This window comes from Physeter macrocephalus, chromosome 9, assembly GCF_002837175.3.
Source record: "Physeter macrocephalus isolate SW-GA chromosome 9, ASM283717v5, whole genome shotgun sequence".
NCBI lineage: Eukaryota > Metazoa > Chordata > Mammalia > Artiodactyla > Physeteridae > Physeter > Physeter macrocephalus.
The window spans coordinates 11,524,789-11,537,103 of record NC_041222.1 but is presented as its reverse complement, the minus strand read 5'-3'; the positions used below and the strand labels follow the sequence as shown (position 1 = coordinate 11,537,103).

The 12,315-nt window shown below is 42.6% G+C and overlaps 1 protein-coding gene across 1 annotated transcript in view; it reads right to left on the bottom strand.

Moving 5' to 3' along the window:
- ZNF618 (zinc finger protein 618) overlaps nucleotides 1-12,315 on the bottom strand; it is a 187,857-nt gene that overhangs the window by 111,773 nt on the left and 63,769 nt on the right. The gene's annotated exons all lie outside the window — the stretch shown is intronic.

Here is a 12,315-nt window from a genome sequence, read left to right as displayed (position 1 = left end):
GCGCTACCAGGCGGCGCGACTTCACTGGAAATTGATTTTGGAGATGCTGACCTAATTAATCAGGAAACGATCCTAGAAAGGCCCTCGGATTTGGAGCCTTTGCACTATTATTGGCAGTGACACACTTACACGTCAGCGGGCAGTATTTTCCCCAGTGGAAGCCAGCATGGTGGTGGCTGACAGAGCTGGGCTGTGTGAGGCCAGAGGCCTGCCTTTGCTACAGCAGGGTGGTCCTGTGCAGGGGGAACACACAGTTCTGTGGCCCTGGGGACAGAAGTCAGAGGGAGGCAGCTCTGAGCTCAGGATGAAGAGGAACGTTCTCCAGGGAAAGAGGACAACTGAGAGGTAGTGAGCACCCTGACAACAGAGGCATTCAAGTTAGATGACCTTGTGATGAGGATGCAGAGAAATCAGCTAGGAGGAAGAACCAAATGGCTTTGAGGGACTGTACAAACCACTCCTGTCTCCAGACCACAGAGGGGAAAGGGGTCTGCAGGGACAGTGAGGGAGAGAAAGGTTCTCTTCACATCAGAGGACCCTTCCTGCCTTCTATGGGACTTCACTGTGAAGACCCAGCCCTCATATCTGGGTGGCAATGGAAATGCTCCTCTAATGATTTTTTTCCAAATACAGGCAGCAATTCGCAGTAACCAAAAGCTACCTCATGTGGAAAAAGTGAATGTCCAATGCAGAAGTCAAAATCCTCACACTTTTCTGTGGAATGTTTCAGGGCTTTAAAGAGAATTGCTGAGGCCCCCTGGACCTCACGGCTTTGCAGTGAGGATTTGGGTCTGCAGGCAAAGGCTGCCACTCGAGTGCCACGGAGTTGGGAAAGGCAGTGTCTGCTTTCCTTCCCAACTCCACTTCCTGACTAGCTTGTGCCTACAAGACAAGAATGGTCATATTCCAAATCTCAGGGCTGCCTGGGAGAAGTGAGTTCTGCTGGATTTTCTGCACTTTCCCCAGTCAGGGTTGACGACGGCGCTGGAGTGTGCTTGAGGCCCTCCGTACAAAGGGAGCCAGGAGTTCCACTGCACCATTTATGAGGTTGCACTGCACATATGACCCAGAGCAGAAAGACTCATTGAAATCCAATAAAGATGAGGGGCAGGGGAGACTGCTCTTCCTGGAGAGGCCACAGCAACTCCTTCCACGCAAACTGCCCGGCTCTGCCACTGACTGAGAGGAAGACAAACGGCCGTGTGGAGGCTCTTTGTCAAGGGCAACAAGATGGCGGCCAACAGGGCATCCTGGACTCACCCTTCTCCCCCCACATTGTTCCAGGGCTCCCATTTAAAGGCCTTCAAAAGCTGGAGGCAGCTGTGGGGTTTTTTTTAGCGGGGGGCAAGGGGCAGGAGGAGGAGTAAAAGTTTTACTTATAATAAAACAAAAACAGAGCCATGGCACTTGTTTTTCTAGTGGAGACAATCATCGGCTGTTTTTGCTTTGTAAAAGGCTGGGAGACCTTGTACCTACTCAAAAGTCTCCACATCAGGGCTGGTTCCAGCCACAGAGAGCAGCCAGGGAGACGTGGCAGGCCTGGTCCCAAACCAGGGATGTGACCCTGAGCTTTGTAACACAGGCCAGAACTCTCCATTCAGTTCAGTTCTGTTCAACAGTCAATAATCAGAGGCGGCATGTGGCCACGGGAATTGGAAGGTTCTAGAAGGAGTCTATGAGTCAAGTCCTGTGCAGGACTTGATGGACACCTCAAGGAACTTGCTACTGAGGAGGGCCAAGATGGTGTTCCCCGGAAATCACGTCAGTGCTGTGACTGTACGGTAATCCCTGGCGCCACAGAGTGTTCACTGTGTGCGTGCCCGCTGACTGAGTACTTTACACACATCACCTCTTTTAATCCTTACAGTAATGCTGCAGGGTAGGTATTCTGCATCTGAACTGTCCAGATGCGGAAACAGAGAACTACTAAGATTAAGTATCTTGTTCAGGTGGAGGAGCCCAGGTTCAAATCCAGCTCTATCTGATTCCCAAATTCCATGGATGATCCCAACCCACCCGTAGATAAGGATTCACTAAAAGGCCCCAGGACAGAGAGCCCCACGGGCACGAGCTTGCTTCCTTCCTTCCTTCACTCTACAAACAGTCTCTGAGCCCCTCTTCTGAATCAGACACTCTACCTACATGGTTTGAGGGAAAGGCCAGGTGGGAAAACTGCAGGCCCACTTGGAGGAGGAAAGGAGAGATTAATCCCCCCAACGGAACAAGGATTAGAGCACCATGGACAGGAGGTGGCAGGCCTTCCCAGAGCCATGCAAAACAGAATGAATGGGCTGCAGGGAAGAATTGGGTGAGACCCATCACCGGAAACGAGAAGGACCACCTGGCTGGGAATCCTGTCCCAGGGACAGGCATCTGAGATTGTCCCCCTGGATAACCAAATGACCGCCCGTGTCTCCCTTTCAGCTCTGTGATAGACGAGTCTAAGAGTGTGAGACGCCCCGGCTTGCACTCTGCCACTTACACAGCACGTGAGCACACACTCTCCCACCCACCTGGTCCCCATCACACCCCTGCAAGGGGTACTTTCATACCCCGCTGTAGAGAGGAGGAAACGGAAGCACACAGATCCCCACTCCTTGGCCCACGATCGCTAGAGAAACGTACGGGGCTATGATGATGATTAACATCCCAGCTTGCCCGCCACCTCGCGGAAGTAATTACGCACTGGGTCAGGTCTGGAGTCCTTCCCCCTAGGTACTATGTCTGCAATCACGGGAATGATGGTGCGGGGCATCTTGAAGGAGCGAAGGGCTGTCTGTCTCTGAACTCACATGAAGTCCCAGCACTCCTTGTTTCCTTGGAAAACACTTTCTAGATTTGTCACCTATAATTGCCTGAATCCTTTTTTCTGGGGAAGGTTTCCCCTACTTCACTAATTGCTTTCCCTGCCTTTTTCTCTGTAAATTTAATTAACCTGCTATGTGACCATGGGTCAGGCAAGCCTCCACCCCTCTTCAAACTCAGTTTCCTCTTCTGTAAAATGAGAGTGGGCTCTAATCTCTCAGAGCCCTGACAGCTCGACAGGATTCTGTGATCAGGCTCGGGCGAAGCATGTGACCTTGATGTTCCTGGCTGCTTCGAGCCGGGAGCTCACGGAAGCACCAAGACCATTCTGCTCTGAACGGCTCCCAGCCCTGACTCAGTGGCACCAGCTCTCATGGCCTGGCGTTATCCTCGATGAAAAGGTAGGACGGCCTAACTTGGCTAAGTCCCTCTGTCCCTGATGGACCCCCCAAAGCTCAAATTTGCGTCTGGCATTTCAGCGGAGCTGCCAGTCCCTGGGTGTAGGAGAAACTCCAGATCAGGGGCTGGATCAAGAACATAAGCGTGAGGCTGAAATTGTAATAATAATAACTGACATTTATATCACGCTTTTCATCCCCAAATCCCAAATTAATTAACTTTTTACGAGACATTTTTAAACTAGTGCCATTTAATAAAATTCTATTAGGAGAAGTCTTTTTTTTTTCCCCCAGCCCTATATTTTTATTAACAGCCACCAGAAATATAATTTACAGGCAACCAAAAGCTAGTCAAGAGAGGGACAGGGAGTGGTGGATTCTGTCGGTGAGAAAGCAAGAGACTCTGCACTGACCACAGGGGCTGACCCCCTGGCCTCACTGTTAGGGGGCCTGGGCCCTCTGGGGGGTCCACGGGTCCTGGTTACTCTACAACACTGAACCTCAGCCTTGCATCATTCATCTCGTATTTACTGATCATCGATTTTCTGCAGCCACCACAGGAGCTGCTGTGCATAAAACGAGCAAACAAAGCCCTCATGATCCTTGCATTCTTGGGGCATGCAACCTGATGGGGTAGAGGAACGTTCAACGATTATCTCACTGATTACTAGATAATTATGGTTGTGCTAGGTGCTGAGAAGAAAGAGACCCCTCTCTCCCCTAATGACAGCATCACATAGGGACACAGAATCTAGCCTGGAGTTAGGGGCTGGAAGGATCAAGAAAGACCTCCCTGAAAATTGACATCATTCAAGGCTCAAGTAGGGAAGAAGCATGATCATACGTGTCCTTTTAAATAACTGGTTCACAGCTGGCCTGTATTCTCTTTTGTGTCTGTGGAATATCACCTGCTTATGTGCACCGTCACAGACACAATGTCCAACACGATGGCCGCTAGCCACGTGTGACTGAGCATTTGAACTGTGACGAATCCAAAGTGATACGGGCTGTATGTGGAAAATACCAATTTCAAAGACTTTGTACAAAATTCAAAAATGTATAACAGCTTTTTTGTTTTTAGTAAACTTTTTATTGACGTCCAATACACTGTCCCACTATTGCACTGGTAACAGGTTTGACTGGCAGTCAAACTCATCAGACACAGTAGCATTTGATCCAGCACTTAGTCTGCTTAGCTTTTTAGAAGGATTCAGGACAGGAAAGAGCATGCACGGACCTTCAGTCTCAGTGGAGGCCAGCAATTCTCCGTGTGCATCGATGCTTGGGTCCCTCCTCTCTTGCCTAGAGACTTGTATATAGTTGCTGGTGATGAGGCCATGGGGTGTGGGGTTCATCTTCAAAAATGTATAATAGAGGGAGGGAGACGCAAGAGGGGAGAGATATGGGAACATATGTATATGTATAACTGATTCACTTTGTTGTAAAGGAGAAACTAACACACTATTGTAAAACAGTTATACTCCAATAAAGATGTTAAAAAAATGTATAATAGCTTAATAAGAATTTTTATATTGGCTACATGTTGAAACAATAACATTTTGGAAATACTGGGCTAAATAAATTATATTACTAACATTAATTTCAACTGTTTCTTTTCCCTTTATTGTGGCTACTAGAAAATTTAAAGCTACACATGTGGCTTACATTATATTTCTATTGGACACCTCTGTGTTATGTCTTGAAGAACAAAGAATTTTAAATAAAACATTTATTCATCTACTTCAGGGGGAAGATGAGCATGCATGGCTATTGTGGCTGGTTTAGGCCCAAGAGTGCATTTATCTGGCCCTCATTCCATCATCCAACAGAACAGAAGAGGAGGGTGGAAAGGGTAGAAATTCCACATGGGATCAGAACTGTTCAGGGCAGGAGCAGGGGGCAAGAGGAGGCCAGAAATTCTAAGAGGCAAACCAGCCCCATCACATTCCCCATCCAGTTTTAGCAAAGGGAAAAAAAAAGGAGTTAAAAGGAGAAAACCTAAAAACCTAAAACTTTTGATTCCCACTCCCTGAGTCAAAGTAAAGTAAGGTCAGGGGAAGATCAAGTTTCTCCAGAGTCACCTGGACTTTGTTTCAAAACTCAAGGCCAAGCTCTCTTTCCTGACACTGGCAATGGACGGGACACAGGTCGGGGGCCCGAGTCCCTCATCATCCTTGGTTCTCTCCACTCCCTAAACAGGTTTCACCAACTACTGGCCTGGAATGAGTTTTGGGGGTTTTACATTATTTTAAAATTTTCTTCAATGAGTTGCCATAAGTTGAAAGTTAGGAAATTTTACAGAAAACTCTAGATTTAGAGCTTCCCTTTAAGGAAAAAAAAAAAAATCGGAAGCTCTGGCCACACTGGGCCTATGTTCTGACAAGGCCACAGTCAGCTGTAGCTGAATGGCAACAGCTCCCCTTAGATGGAACACAGGGGCTCCCAGCCATTCTGCATGTGGGTCTGTGCCCTACCCAGACACACTTTACACTCTCACTCCACTTGCTCGGGAACCTCTGTTCATGCAGTGACCACTGCCCAGAACGCCCCCCTGTCTCATCCATGGCTAGCCCCTCCTTAGCCAATACTGTCCTCCCAGCCTCCAGCTCTCCTGAGTCGGGTGCAGAGTTTGCACTTGCCACACTCTACTGCAATCATTCAGTCCCATCCTGCTTCCCTCTCCTGTCTCATCAATGCCAGGAAGAAAAAAATGTTTACTTTGTGAACCATGCCAAGAGAGCAAGGAAAACATGTTGGAAATCATACCCTACCCTTGTCTCCTCCCCAGCTGAACTTCTGCTGTGATGTTTCCAGATGAGCCTGGAACAGTCGTCAGCTTGGTGAAACCAACCTAGAACACACTCCTGTAAATAAACTACACTTTCACCAACTGCCTTACAGGCCAAAAAAGCCATTAGAAGTTGAAAATTATATGTAGTTTGGAGTGAATCTGAACCCATGTAACCACCCTAAATAGTTCTTTCTGTTGAGCAAACAAGAATTTCTTGATTTGCCCTTTTTGAAGTTGCCAGAGCCCCGTCTTCTTGCTATTAAAATGGAATTTCACAATGGTCCTAAACCAGTTCTTCTTGTTTTCCTGAAAGAACTGTCTGTCATTCAATCACAAACAAAATCTTTTATAAAACAGCAAATGCAAGGGCACCTGCCCAGTGAAGTGAGAAGCAATGATTTCTCCACACAGGAAAAATGGAGCACTCACTGATTCATCATCTGCTCCATAAGCATTTCCTGAACACCTACTGTATGCAAGACCTCGGGACATGCTGGTCAGTTTATAGCCCAGAAGAGTGGCAACAGATAAAGAGGAAACATCAGAGGGCCTGTGAGAAACAGACCATGCACAAGGACATCCAACTTTTCATTCAGTCCATTAAAACAGGTGCTGGTAGGCAAGTCTGCAGTCCTTTCTCTTCAGCAAATTAAAGGTTCTTTGAACCCCTGGATTCTGCCTTTAATTAGGTCACATTAACCAGAAAGACCAAATATGATGGAAAAAAAGGAAAGAAGAGCAAGAGGGAAAGGAGAGAGAGGGGAAAGAAGTGACTTAAGATTCCAAAGAAAGAAATGATCTCCCATCAAGCCACTCCTCTGTGTGAAAATAAAAAAAAAAATAAAAATAAAAAAGATAACTATTACCTGTAAACTTATCAAGCTGCATCATTTTGAGCAGAGAGACTGTGGCTCAGAGAAGGTCCTATCCTGTCCATTCTTCAAAGTCCAGCTCAAAAGCCCACTCCTTCCTCCATCTCTGATGCCTCCGGGGAATTACAGAAAGAGCGGCTCCCACTACTGACTACTTATTCTGTGCAGACACACCCAAATGTTTTTCTAGCTATGTCCTATTTCATTTCCCAAAACCCTATGAGACAAGAGCTACTCTCACTGCCTTTTCCAGATGAGAAATGGGTGGTTTGTAGACGGTCGACCAGCTGTCCAGCTGCACTTGCATCACAAGCCATCTGACGACAGCGCCTCACTGTCTCTCTACCCTGGAGACCCAATATTGACCCAATATTCACTCATCTCTCCAGAGTGAACAACAAAACAGAAATAAAGCCTGGAGTTTTCAGAGCACAACAGTCAAGTGCTGAGGAGGAGGAATGAAACAAGACACTCAGACACACCCTGATGAAATTTCCCAACTCCAAGAACAAAGAGGAATCCTTAAATGCCTCCACAGAGGAAAAAAAACCTATAGCGAAACAAGACTCAGTCTAGCATCAGACTTCTCATCTGCAAGATCAAGGGCTGAAGACAAGAGTGCAAAGGCTACAAGGTTCTGAGAAAAAGGACTTTGAACCTAGAACTCAACTGCAAACCAACCCATCACTCAAGTGTAGGGAAAAAGAATGACCTCTTCAGATATACAAAGGTGCCATACCAGCACCTCTTCTTAAAAACATTAAGGAAAATGAATCCAAGAAAGAAGCCATCAAATAGAATTTTAAAAAGAAGAGAAAGAAACTCAACAAAATAGAGTTAAGTCTATAAAGAGTGACTGAAAATGTAGCTGTGAAGCTCAAGGCAGCTCTTACATAATTCCCCAAAAACACAATGCAGAATTTTTTTAAGCTGGAAATAAAAGTCCATATCATATTAACCAAGAACAGATTATAGAGAGAGGGTAAGGAAAGCATAAGTACGTTTAAAGGTCAAATATTTGCGTGTGGGCGGGGAATCTTTGAGGGTAATTAGAGATACTACTTCATTCTTGTCCAAGTTTAAATATGTTTGTTGAAAATTTGAGCATAAGTAAGAAATGAGAAATAAGATGATGACTCTAAATCAGTAAGAATGGGGGTGGGGGTAGGGTCCAAGCAGGAGGGTTAGAAAGGAAAAAAATGGAAAAAAGGAAAAATGGAGACTAAAGAAAACTTTGGCAATCCAACAATAAGCAGGAAAAAACATCATGGAAAACCAAAAGCAAATTAAGGTGGCAGAAGGAAGTTGAAACTTCAACAAGCCAACATGATAAATATGGATGGTATATAAATTCCCCCATTAAAAAACAGGGTATCACAGATGGGGGGGATGCAGGGTAGGCCAGAAGCTAAGTCAAAAAGACCCAGAAAGGCTAAAATAGAAAGGACTATAATGACACGAGATACTATCAACGAGGAAAGCTAGGTGAAGGGGACATGGGAACTATCTGCATTCTAGCTGCAACTCTTCATGAAGTCTTAAATTATTTTAAAACAAAACGTTTTGGTTTTTTTTAATAAGGAATTAACAGAATGACACCAAGCGTATGGCAGTAAAAAGCAGAAACAAAGCAGAAACGGTAACAGACTCCAAGGCAAAAAAAAGAAAAAAGAATTACAACAGATTAAAAAGATATTTTAAATTGATACAAAATTCAACCACTAAAAAGATATTACTATATCCATTAAATATACAGATCAAAAATTGTGGAAAATACAAGGAGAAATGTAAAAAAAATCAGTTATAATAAGAGACTGCAGCATACTTCCCAGAAAGGGACAGATCATGAGAATTTAAAGGGGGCGGGGGGGAGGCAATAAAGGATTTGAAAAACACAATTAGTTTGATATATTTGTGTATTTATTTATAAAACAATGCACATCTTTTCAAAAATCCATGGAACAATTACAAACTGATCATGTGATGGACCACAAAGAAAACCTCAATAAATTTTTTTTAAGTTAGAAATTACACAGGCCATATTCTCTGACCACGAAGCAATAAAGCTAAAAATTAAGCAAAAAGAGCCACAAAAAATGTAACCACTTGGAAATGTAACCCAAAGGATATCTAGAGGAGTATATTTTAAAAAGAAATTAAAACAAACTGCAGACTGTTTAAAAATGAACAATGAGAGTACTATATAGCAAAACCCATGGGATACTTCCAAACAGTCACTCAAAAAGGAAGTGAAGAAGAAAAAAATGGAAATTGACTGAAAGTCAAAAATGAATAAAAATAATCAAAAGTTAAAGAAACAGAAAACAAAAGACTTGACAATAAAAGCAAGGGCAAGTCCTTTGAAATTATGAATAAAAAAAAATAGCTAACCCTGCCTGCCCTTCAATGTGTCTGGCCAAGAAAATTAAAAAATAAATTTAAAATATTAAGAAATGAGAATGTGGCTGTAACTACAAAATCAGAAGGATGGATAGAAAGAGGGAAAGAAGAAGGAAGGAAGACTTTTTATTTATATATATTTTAAAATGCATACAAAATAGATCTGTTTCTAAATAATAAAAATTACCCAAAATTGACTCAAGAGGAAATAGAAAATTTGAATAGACCAAGAATTAGAGGAAGACATTTGAATTATAAAATTATTGGGAATATTCAAATAATTTTACTGGCAAATTCTACTAATTCCTCAATAAACAGATTATACCTATATTTTCTAAATTGTTGTGGGGAGGGCAGCATCCCAATTCTTCCTACAAAGTCAACATACTTCTCCTATTAAAACTGGGCAAAGATCATTTAAAAGAGAAAATTATAGATAAATCTTATATAAGTACAGACCCCAAATTCCTACATAAACATCAGCAAGTAAGACACGGCACTAAATTACAAAAGCAATACAACTCTATAAATAAGCATCAACCTAGGTCTTCTGGATTTTGAGGTTTTTTTAAATGAGCAACATAATTCACTAGGAATTTTTTTAAACCTCCACATGAAGGGTATCTCTCTAAAACCTCCCTCAAACACTTAATATAATGCCAAAGCTACTCCAATTAAAGTCAGGAATAACCAAGAATGCCCAATATCACTATCATATTATTCAAAATTATTCTGGAGATCCTAGCCAATGTAAAAAGGCTGGAAAAAAGAAAACAGAAGTATAAGTATAGGAAAGGAATAGACAAACCTGCCGTTATTTACAGATACGAATGTCTATATTAAAAAAAAAAAAAATCCAAGAGAATCAATTGAAAAACTATTAGAATAAAAGAGAATTCAGCGAAGTAGCCAGATACAGGATACATATTCACAAGTCAGTGGCTTTCCAACACATCATCAATCATCAATTAGAAAATATAATAGGAGGAAGAATCCCATTCTATGAGTAACATAAGTTACAAAACACCAAGAAGCAAACCTATACAGTTCGAAGGTATAGCAATTAAAACAGCCGGGGGAAAAATGGCACAGAATCAGGTAAACTGATCAATTTAAAAGAATAACAAGTCCACAGGCAGACTTATGTAGATGTGAGAATTTAGACAATTGTGAACGTGTCATTTCAAATCAGTAAGAAAAGGACAGACTATTCACTAACAATAATAATGCCTCCTGATATTATACACTGAGAAGGAAGCCCACACCTTCACTTCCAGGTATTCCTGCAAAAACTGCTTGACCTGAATCTAATAACAAGGAAACATCAGACATACCCAAATGGAGGGATAGTCTACAAAATAACCAGCCCATACTCAAAAAAAAAGTCAAGGTCTTAAAAGACAGAAGGAAGACTGAAATAGTCATCCAGATGTAAAGAGAGTAAAGAGAAAGGACAATGGAATTCAGCTTGTGAACCAGGATTTTCTTTTCCTATAGAGGACATTATTGAAACAGATGATGAAATAGGAATCAGGTTTGTAGACTTGCTAATAGTATTCCACCAGTGTTAATTTCCTGATTTTGATTGCTGAACTGTGGTTATATAAGCAAATGTCCTTGTTTTTAGGAAATACACCCAGAAGTATTTCAGGGTAAAGGGGTATCATGCCTGCAGTTTTGTCTCAAATGGTTTAGGAAAAGGATTTACTAGAGAGTTGGGGGAGGAGAAGGGAGGGGAGCGGGGGAGAGAGTGAGGGAGAGGGAAAGCAAACATGGAAATGTTAACCTTTGGGGAACTGGGGTGAAAGTGATACAGGAATTCTTTGTACTAGTCTTAAAACTTTTCTGTAAGCCTGAAATTATGACAAAATACGTTTTTAAAAAGAAAAATGTAAGCTGCAAGAATCCCTTGGGATAGTTGTGGTTTCATCCATGTACAGCATTATTATAAATGTGTCTGGGAATTATAAACACCAAATTCTAGATTGCTGGTACCTCTGGAGAGGGAGGGGACTGACACTGGAGAATGGGGTCCCAACTCTTGTCAAGTTTTGTTAAATAAAATCAGATGTGGCAAAAAAATAAAATTTAGAAATAGATAAGAGTGGGACACCTGGAAAAATACACAAAAATAAATGCCAGATGGATTAAACAGCAAAACAGGAAAGAAAAAACACTAAAAAATACTAAATAAATACAGGAGAATTTTTTAAAAAATAATATTGGAATGAAGAGGTATTTCTAAGCATCTTCAGAAAACAAAGTACAACAAGGACGAAAATTAATAATTCTTACCAATATGCCAGGTTCTAAGCATTTCATACACATATTATCTCAACTGATCCTTTGAACAACACAATGATACGGGTTCTATTATTCCCAGTACACAGATGCGGTTCAGAGAGAACGTTTGGTCACAGGTCCAAGACACCTCCCAAATTCTGCACCAATCCCCATTCTATTATGCGCTCATGGCAGAAAGTCCCCCATTTTTGCAATTCCCACGCAGCAAACCGAAGAAAATCCAGGAGTAGCCATATTCCAGAAGGTTCTAGAGGATTCCCATTCATTCTTTCAACAAATATTTACCAATCATTAAAAAAAAAAATTATCTTTTTCTATTGGCTCCGTAATAGGCATGTCACTTATTTGATTTAATCCTTAGACCACCATCATGAGGTAGGTTTTTCTATTCCTATTTTCGAGCTGAGATAACTGAGGCTCAGACTCTGGGAGAGGGATATTCAAGGTAACAGTTGGTCCAGCAGAGCTGGGATTTGAACCCAGGCCTGTCTTCCTCTGGAGCCTGGTCCCTGATCACCCAGCTGTACCGCCTTTTCTACAGAGTGCTCCATGTGCAAGATTCTGCGTGAGAGACTTTCCCTGGAGTAGGAGAAAGAAGCCCGGCCCGTGGTTTCAAGCCAACTACCCCCTTCCCTGGGATTTTAGGAAGAACGGGCCCCATCCGCTTCTGCTCCAACAGCTGAGTCCCCGAGTGATGGAGCGCCCAGAGCCGCAAGTAAGCATGAATGCCATCCATTCAGTGAAC